The sequence below is a fragment of the Tetrao urogallus genome, assembly GCF_951394365.1.
Source record: "Tetrao urogallus genome assembly, chromosome: 2".
In the NCBI taxonomy this organism is placed as follows: Eukaryota; Metazoa; Chordata; class Aves; order Galliformes; family Phasianidae; genus Tetrao; species Tetrao urogallus.
The window spans coordinates 100118537-100127428 of NC_136814.1; positions in this window are offsets into that span (position 1 = coordinate 100118537).

The following is an 8892-nucleotide window of genomic DNA, read 5'->3' on the forward strand; positions in this document are numbered from 1 at the left end:
AGGGTCGGTGATTCCACCACCTCCCTGGGCAGTCCATTCCAGTGCCTGACCACCCTTTCTGAAAAGTAATACTTCCTCATGTCCAGCCTGAATTTCCCCTGGCGTAGCTTGAAACCATTCCCCCTGGTCCTATCACTAATGACACGAGAGAAGAGGCCGACCCCCAGCTCACTACAACCTCCCTTCAGGAAGTTATAGAGAGCAATAAGGTCTCCCCTGAGCCTCCTCTTCTCCAGGCTGAACATTCCCAGCTCCTTCAGCCTCTCCTCATATGGCCTGTGCTCCAGACCCCTCACCAGCTTCGTTGCCCTTCTTTGAACACGCTCCAGGGCCTCAATATCTTTCTTGCAGTGAGGGGCCCAAAACTGGACACAGTACTCGAGGTGCGGCCTGACGAGTGCTGAATATAGGGGAACAATCACCTCTCTGCTCCTGCTTGCAACACTGTTTCTGATGCAAGCCAGGATGCCATTGGCCTTCTTGGCCACCTGGGCACACTGTCGGCTCATGTTCAGCCGAGCATCAATCAATACCCCCAGGTCCATTTCCTCTACGCAGTCCTCCAGCCACACCGCCCCAAGCCTGTAGCATCGCCTATGTAATGTCTCTTATTTATTTCCCTGGAAACTACAACAGACAGAAAGAACACAATAACATTATATATGATATATGATAGAGCACATTCTCAGCTACAAAACACTCTTTTTCAGCACAGTCACCTCCATTAACTGTTTTTTCACCAGCAGTGAATAAAAGCCCCCATGCCATGCTCATAGATATCCTCACCAGCAGAGGTGACCACTGTCACTGTCAGCACAGATGAAATGCACCACCCACTGCCTCACTGTGTTCACAGCCACTGTTTGGACTCCATAAACATTCAGCAAGAATGAACTCCAATGGATGCCATTTTTTCCACAAGGAGGAATTCAGTGACATACCTTTGCTTCATCCACACTTCTGTGTCAGATGCCATTCTGTCAGACTGCCCCACTGTTGCCATCTGTCACACAGCAACAACATGTAACAGCATATTGGTGGGAAGGTGCAACCTCTACTGCCATACCACCAACATCCACCTGCAAAGTCATGGGCCAACGTAATAAAATAGGAGGCATCACCCTCAGAGCAGCCCTTGTACGTATACGTGTATGTGTAAAGTCGTGAGACATACAGGGTACATTGTTATATGTACTACTTAAGGGCTAGATGAAGACTAGTTGAAAGTCAAATCTTAGATATAATGGTTAACACTGCTGAATTCAACTTAAAGACACTGTGAAGCCTTAAAATATTTTCTTGATGCCTGTTATTTTAGAAGGTTTTCTCCATACACTTTATCAGAAAGACAATTTCTTCTTCAACTGTCATTTAAGAAAATGACTCTAAAGCAATTTTCATAATCAGGAATAAATAACTAACTAATTGCATAAATATTATGCTCTTTTTGTCAGGTAATCAATTACTATAATACCATAAACTATACAGAGACTCTTTCACCTTTACTTGAATTCCAAGGTGATTAATCTCTGAAGGTTACTATTTTAACAACAGAATAATATTATATATCATTTTAGCTAAAAAGATGTGGACTTAAAACTGTGGAGAAAACAAATAAAGAAAATTTCTTTCACAATTTTGTTTGAGCCAAGTTAAGCACAACTGTTCAAAAATACAATGAAGTCAACAACATTAGTAGCAGTTAGACTCCACATTTATTTTCTGCTTGATTTAACTTTAGCACCAGCTTATATTCACTGTTGTGCTTACGGTCTTCATTTTGCAAGAACAGCACAAACCGAAAATTCATCTGAGTTTGTGTCTGATAGATATCTGAGGAAGACCAGAATATCAGGGTAATGAATTTCGATGTCCTTCGCATTTCTTCCCTGCTGCCAGTAATCAGAGGCATAAGAACTTCCCAAGCCAGAGGTTATTTCTTCATGTTATTAGCTTTTGAGTACCTTTTTTCCATGAATTCATCTAATTGCTTTTTTAGATTCACATAAACTTTCAGGATTATAAATTCCACAGTTGAACTAGTTGTTTAGTTTGAAATTTCCACCCCATCACCTTCTCAGGAGCCTCCTCATGTTTGCTTCAAGATGAACAGTGAATAATCATTCCCTCTTCACTACGATTGTTCCACTTCAACTCCTAGCATGACATCCACCCTCCTCAATCATGTAGCACGCTGAATTAGCCAAATGTGTGACAAGAAGACCTGAATGCAGACAAATCTTAAAAATAGCATTCGTTGATGGCTTGGGTTGGAAGGGACCTTACAGATCATTAACCTCCAACCCCCTTGCACATGCAGGGCCCATTCAAACTGGCACTGACTGCCTCCAGGGATGGGGCACACACAGCTTGTCTGGTCAGCCAGTACCTCACCATCCAACAATCTTTTAAAAGAAAAGTATTTGCATTTCTCTTGGAAGCAATACATGTTTTTCAGGGTTTGTGATGGAAAAGTTATGCCACTTTTCTGACAATGCAACAACTTCCGAGCAAACTGATAGCAAAGACTATCAACAGCACTACTGTGTGCTTATAACTTAAAGTGTACGAGGCAGAACTAGGTTCACTGATGCAGCACGTCTGTATGTGACAACTATAAGAAATACTCCTTTAGAAACACAACAGGTAGTTCAGACTTGCAGGTAAAACCTCCTCTGTTGTGGGTGTCCTTTAGGCATAAACCAACCAGCAGTTTAAACAAACCATTCTCCTCCTCCACAGAGTGAATCACATCACATAGCTGGTATCTAGGCACTGCTAGTTAGAATGCGTCTGTTTTTCCAGCTGAATCTGTCAAAGTCAACGCGGTGGTAGCATTCGGGGAACAGAGCCAGAACCAAATGGTGAGAACAAAAGAACATGTTCTCCCTACCAACCAAAACGATACACAAACAAGCAAACAAAAACCTGTTACTCATTAGGCTGATGCGTGATTCCCAGCATTTTAAAAAAAAAAAAAGGGAAAAACTTACTTCAGTTTTCATTGCTGAACTCTGACATGTGCTGTCATCTCTGATTACACTTCGTAGGTGTTTGACAGAGCCTTATTTCTTTCTAAAAAAAAATAATAATAATAATAAAGAAAAAGCTAACTCTGCAGGCTGCTTGAATGGGCTTTGTGGCATTTCCATTCTTCCTTTTTAACAGACATTGCCAACTTAAGTGTATTTAAGACAAAAGTCTTCTGTTGCAAGGTTAAACACTTGACTGACTGGAACAGCTGCAGTATGGAAGTAGTTAAACTTCACTCTTACTCAGATCTGAGGCAGAACATAACTCCAAATTACCAGTTTTGAAAAAAAAGGAAGCAGAAAGGTAAATCCTTATTCCCTGAACCACTCAGGTGTGGGGCCTCATGGGTGTCATGGAAAAGATGTGCTCTGGACTCCCGTCAGCAACTCACAGTTGCTTCCTTTGGGGTCTGCTTTGAGTTAGTTGGTGTGAGCAGAGGATGCAGATGTGTGAGTTGAACTCCACGTTTGAAGACATTTGCTGGAGGTCTCTCATGACCCCCACAGCCCAACCTGCACGTCAGACATGGCCCCACTCATTCTGCAACTCCACGTGCCAAAGTGCTATTCCTTCACAACTGCAATTTAAAATACTCATCTCTCTCCTCTCTGCTGCCTCAACAAACTCAGTGAAACTCAGTGTGTCTGCCACAAGCACACATGAGATCCATCACATACATGGAATAGACGTCGCCTATCCCACTCGAAAAAGACGAAAATTAGAGATTTGTTTCAGTTGAATCAGGAAGGAATGTTGTTGGGAAGGACAAGGTCTGACAACACAGATCAGGGCCAACACAGGGACTGCTGTCCAGGTTGAGGAGATGGAAAGGGGAAAGCAAGGACTTAGAGGCCTTCTACCATGCAGGAAAAGAAAAAACAAAAAAACAAAAAAACAAAAAAACAGAGAGAGAGAGAAAAAGAGAGGAGAGAGAGAGAGAGAAATCTAGACTTTATATTTCTATTTACTTTTAATGTGAAAGCTCAAAGTGACCTAGACATGCATAGACCTACCAAAGCCTGATAGAGATGCCACAGCCCAAAGAAGTCAGGGTCATTGTCAGCTGCCAACACTCAGCTGTTGTCACATCAGAGGTATTTCTACCACTATCCCATTTAATGACCAGATTTTCAATAACTGAATAGACCTAATAATCATGACAGCTGCATCACAGTATTTCTGTACTGTTAATGTAGTTAGAATAACACAGTGGTCAAGATTCACACTAAGATGGAGTAGTGACCTACTGGTTAGAGTACTTTGATCTGCATAAATTTACTTCTACTGATAGTTAAAGGCAGCTGCAAAAACACTGTTTTCTCAGGCCACAGCTCTGATGCCATTTTTGATATTTTTTTCTTTCCCCAAATATATGAATGTAACATTGCATGTTATACAGCTTGTGCAGATAAGGCATATACTAGAATCAGACCTCAATTAGAATTACACAAAGTGTTAGATTAACAAGTGTAGAGGACCTAATGAAGGTGTAATACTAAAATGCTATCCATTTCATCTTAAAACAGTTAACATTTACCTGGACCGCATCATCAAATATAAAGAGTTGTTCATAAGAATGTACAAGGCCCAGTTCAGCAGGGTGGCCCTCCAATTTGATATTAGATCAATTCCATTTACATAAATGGGGTTACAGGTAGAAGACAGTGCATACACAGAAAAGATCAGGAGTTAATACATATTCTGTTAATATCTTAAAGTCATGTACAGAAAAGTAGTTACCACACTGCAGGTAGTGATACTGACCTGAGATTTCAATAGATCACAGAATCACAGAATTGTAGGAGTTGGAAGGGACCTCCAGAGATCATCAAATCCAACCCCCCTGCCAAAGCTGGCTCCCTACAATAGATCTTCTAGATATAGTTTATCAAACACACAGATTTTTATACATTGATTTTCTGCTGATTTTTAATTCTCCACATCTTTCTTAATTTTCCATGCACACAGAAAAATTTAATCGTCTAATATGCTGTATCCATCTTCCTTTGGGTCCCTCAGAAAGAAATTTCTCTGCTTTGCTCCCTACATAGAAAAAACAACTTCTGAAGAATTGATCCTTGAAAAAATGTTATCAGTGCATGATCTGGTCTTATTTCACCTGCTGCTTGCATCACAGTAGAAGAAACAAGAGTCTCACTGCTGCAGGAGGCTCTCAGACATGATGGTACACCCCCACCAATAAACTAGGCAGTTCCAGGCCCTGTTCTTTGGCCCTGGAAGCAGAATCATGTTGTCGTAACATAGCCACATTTATTTATTAAACTCTTCTGGCCTCTTAAGCAGGGAGGCTGCATCCAAACCATGTTTTCGATGGTGTCTGGCCCAATGTAACTCCTGAACCAGGCCCAGAAATAGTACGGGAGGCTTTCAGTAAGCCTAGGCCAAAGCCATGCCAAGGACTGCTCTAACAACTTCAGGATAGAAACAACGTAGTTCAAGGCCAAGGAAAGACCTTTGGCACTGCTAATTTATTAGTATAGACGCAGCAAAGGGAGGTGGCTAATTGCCCAAGAAGGATAGGCAATTTGAGGCCATGCACTGCAGCCAATACTAAAAAAAGTAGCCTTCTGAGCACAGCACAAGCTCTCCTTGGAGCACTGTACTGGGAACTCTGAGATTTTTCTGCCCTCGGTGTGCTGCACCCCGAATCTCCCCTCAGGTGTGCTGCTATGTGCTCTCTTAAGGAGGTCAGACTGCACCACAACCTTGCTACTGTCCCAGTTTATCTCTTATTTGAACTGTGGCTGCCCCCAATTTCCTCCGCAATGCCCCCCACCCCATGTCATTACCTGCAGTATTCTTCCAACACCTCCGAATCGAAATTCAGGTTATCAGAAACCCAGTGCTATACAAAGACTAACAAGGCTGAGCGTATTCGTAGTATGTAGGCATGTGTCCCACCGAAGCCAAGGAGAACTACAGGAAAACAACCAAAGAAAGAATGCACTCCAGCAAGATTTGGATCTGCAGCTTACTCTATTATGGCAACATCATGAGATTATGTTACTAACAGTGCCTGAAATATCTGCTGCTGAAAGATAGATTCATATTAACAGCATGTGCCGTTTGTTGGGAGCATTGTGATAAAAACAACTATCATATTGCTAGAAGTTTGATGCTTTATAAAGGCTATGTGTCATGCAGCGGTCTTATATCATCAGTGGGAGAGACTGAAATGATACTTCTTGGCTTCAGAGAGGACAGTCTAGTGCTTAAACTGGAAATCTTACAAAGGCACAGCATTTCACAATGTAGTATCTACTTTTTTTTTTTTCCAGTCTGCTGTTTCCACCTCCTGGTGCCACCTGTCCTTTATCAGCTCTTCAAGGCCACCCTTGAAAAGGTCAGGATGTGTGAACCCATTGCTGCTGTCATGTAAAGCTGTCATAAGTCTTGCCAGGTGTGACGTTATCCCATATAGCCAAAGTCTTGTGCTCACATGACAATCAGCTTGACACCTACAACTGAGCTCACACCTAGGGTCCTTCAGTGTTCAGTATTTCATTTGGGAGTGACTACCTGTGGAGATCAACAGGCATGACTCTCCAACCCAGTGAGTAAGGCATTCATGTGAAAAAAAGGAGTCCTGGGTCTTACTTACAAACTTCAGCACAAACCATTACAAAAGCTCACTGAAGAGCATCATATGCTGTCTGCTTTCTCTCTCCCTCTTGAATCTATTCCTGATGAATCTGGCATCTTTTTCTGCCTCTCAGAGCAGGCTCAAAATGATTCCCCTTTTCCAAGAAGTCCGGTCGATGGGACATTTTCAAGGAATGGAGACAAAGAGCCCACTGTGATGGAGGCAAGCATGACACCTTAGTCACTTGCTATCCAATTGACTGTTCTTGTTGATCATAAATGAGCAGCTGGCAACACCATCTTTACTGTGTATTTTTTCATTGAATTGGTGTGAATCTGCATGTTTGCTTATGGTCAGGCTTTTGAACGTGCCTATGAGATTAAGCCTGTCCTCTTTGCCTGAGAATCATGGCTGGACCTAAGAGAGGAGGTTCCCTGGGCTACTCCAGCATCTCCAGCTTGAGAAATATAAGTGCCAAGTTACTTAATTTCTAATAGTCAGGGTGGATATGTATCCACAAACAGTAGAAATGCATCTATTTTGTGAGTGGTTTTGAGACCTATTCTCAAATTACTTTCCGGAAAGACACACCTTAGAAGTCCAAGCTTTTTAATAGTTTTGGCCAAATTTATATAAACAGGGCAATATTTCAGACTTAACTTTTTTTAAAGTAATGTTTCAGACAAATCTAATGGTGGCTAACTGCAATATTTCCCCCCATGAAAGCAAAATTTTTCTCTTTTCTACTTATCATATCATATTCACATTTATTTTGATATTAATAAATGATAATTCTGGCCTCATCAATAAATGATCTTGCTTGCTCCCAGGATAATTAAGTAGTGTTGATTTTTTTTCATAGCATTTTAACTACTCTCTCTATAAGAACAGGGAACATCTAAAGTTTAACTCACTCTAACAACTTTTGTGGGGTTTGGGTCAAGAACCAACAACCCTTACAGCAGTCTGATCAGGGAGACAAGCTACTAAGATAAGTGCTTTCAAATTACAAGTGTCCTCCCAAGGGCTGAGAAGAAATGCAGCAGTTACATTCAGACCAACCAGAAAACTACTGTTGGAAAGCAGTATGATGGGGCGCTTGTCCAGAATAAGCCAGAATTGCCTAATCCCTAAAACCCTGTGCATTTTTTATTCTATTTGTCAGGTCAGACATTTCTTCATTCTCCTGTTTGGACACATCTCATAACCTCAGTTCTGATTGTTGTTCTTTGCCACACCACAGCTTGGTGCCATACATGATTTCACGGATCTTTTCCAGTAATTAACATAATACCAAAGGGCAAGGAGGGGTTGTGGCTGAAAATTAATGCTATAGCAAAGGCCCATTAATCACAGCTTTCTACAAGCCAAATTAACTACAGAAGGTTGTGCTGATAACATGACAAAAATTAACTACAGAAAGCTGCTAAAAGTATGTAAATACAACCTAAGCCTTTGGAACTTTTGCCTTATGAAGATTTAAAAAGAACAAAACAGTTATTTTGGTTATAGAAAACAAGTCTTTTTTTTTTCTGTGCGGTATTAGAAACAGAAGATCAGCACAAAGAAAACTGAATCTAATTTCTTAGTGGATCTTATTTGCTGTTCATTGATTTCTAACCAGGATCTAATCTGTGAAGGACAATAAAAAAGTTTCTGATGTAATCCTGTTGACTGCAGATGAAGAGCAGTCAATAATGAACAATTACGGGCTGCTAGACACATGTGTCTAGAAGAGCAAAAAAAAAACAACCAAACCTTTTCCAATACAATTAACCACAACACTTTTCATTGGAAAAAATCTACAACAACCTTGAAATCCAACAATAGACTTATACTTTCTGAATAATGGAAAAAATCACCTTGGGGGGGCTATATGCTAAACAAACAAACTGACAAAAAAACAACAACAACAAAAACTAAATATTTTTTACCACAATCTGGAAGTACATAGAGAGACTTGAACTTCACATCATTTCAACTTTTCCCATGAAGGTGGAAAAAATGCAAACACCATATAAAATTTGCTTATAGAATAGATATAAAGTTAGCATGCTTATCTCTGAGAAGAAACCATGTGAGGAACAAAGGATCTTTTGTTCAAAATTTCATGTTTAGAGGGATTTATATAGTAAGTAATTAAAGTAAATTATTTCATCAAGGGAAAGGTATAAACTGATTCTCCCAGGAGAACAATTAACAGTTCCACAGACTTTACATAGGAATCATCTGCCAGAGCTCAAATGTCTAAAAGC